This window comes from Pomacea canaliculata, linkage group LG8, assembly GCF_003073045.1.
Source record: "Pomacea canaliculata isolate SZHN2017 linkage group LG8, ASM307304v1, whole genome shotgun sequence".
Classification (NCBI taxonomy): domain Eukaryota; kingdom Metazoa; phylum Mollusca; class Gastropoda; order Architaenioglossa; family Ampullariidae; genus Pomacea; species Pomacea canaliculata.
The window spans coordinates 12,814,942-12,815,936 of record NC_037597.1 but is presented as its reverse complement, the minus strand read 5'-3'; positions in this window follow the sequence as shown (position 1 = coordinate 12,815,936).

The following is a 995-nucleotide window of genomic DNA, read 5'->3' as shown; positions in this document are numbered from 1 at the left end:
TTGAGTGGTCTTGCATTTTTTTCATTTGGCAAAGTTTGTGAGCGTGTTTTTAAAGATGCATGTTTCTTTGCTAAGATACAGAGAACATATGGACAGCGTGCTGCTACAATATATCTTCAAAATGTCAGATTCGTTCCCCACCCCACCTACCCCAAAAAAAAAACAACAACCACCCGATTTGAATTAACCTGGCATCACCAAAGCATTCGCACCTCCCGGTATCGCCTGGAAGTATCAGCTTGCCTGACTTCGACAGCACAGAATCTTCACACTGATAAACCTGGCACAACTCGTGGGTTTGTCCCAAATGCCAGGGGAGGTCTCCAGGAAAAATAGGGAGGGATTGAGTAAACATGAAATTGGTCGGAGCACAAATACGACATTAAGCTCACTGACATTTTTCTTTCAATGTAGCATGCACTCAGAATATTTTATATTCTCCCTTCAACTGACATTCAATGATTCTCATTTGAGAAATGGCTTTTAAAACACCTGCTTTCATTAATTCCGGAGATAACTTTTTTCATCAGGAGAAAGGACTACATATGTATCTCTTCACATTAATCTCGTAGGGAATTTTTCTTCATCTGAGCTATTTATATCAATAGAATTCACGACAAGCTTCTTCCTTTTAGGTTTCAGGTTAATTAAGAGGCATTGAGAACACCAGCATTGGGTGTACCTTCACATGTTGGTCTCCATTATCCACGAACAAGAGCTGAACACTGTATAGGCAATCACGCTGAAGTTTCCAGAAATCTTTCAGGCTGACTACTGTAAATCAGTCTTGATTTCTCAAGGATGATAAACTACCGACACACAAAGAAAAGACCTGGCATGGGTGGAAAGGAAAGTAGTTTGGAGATAACATAAAGTCGCTCTCTCTTGGCATAATTGGGAGTCCTTGTTCTTCAGCTGAACACTAGTCACTGTTGACCTCACGCCGCCATTGTAAGGGAAAAATAGTAAAAACGATTACCCGTAGTCACATTGAG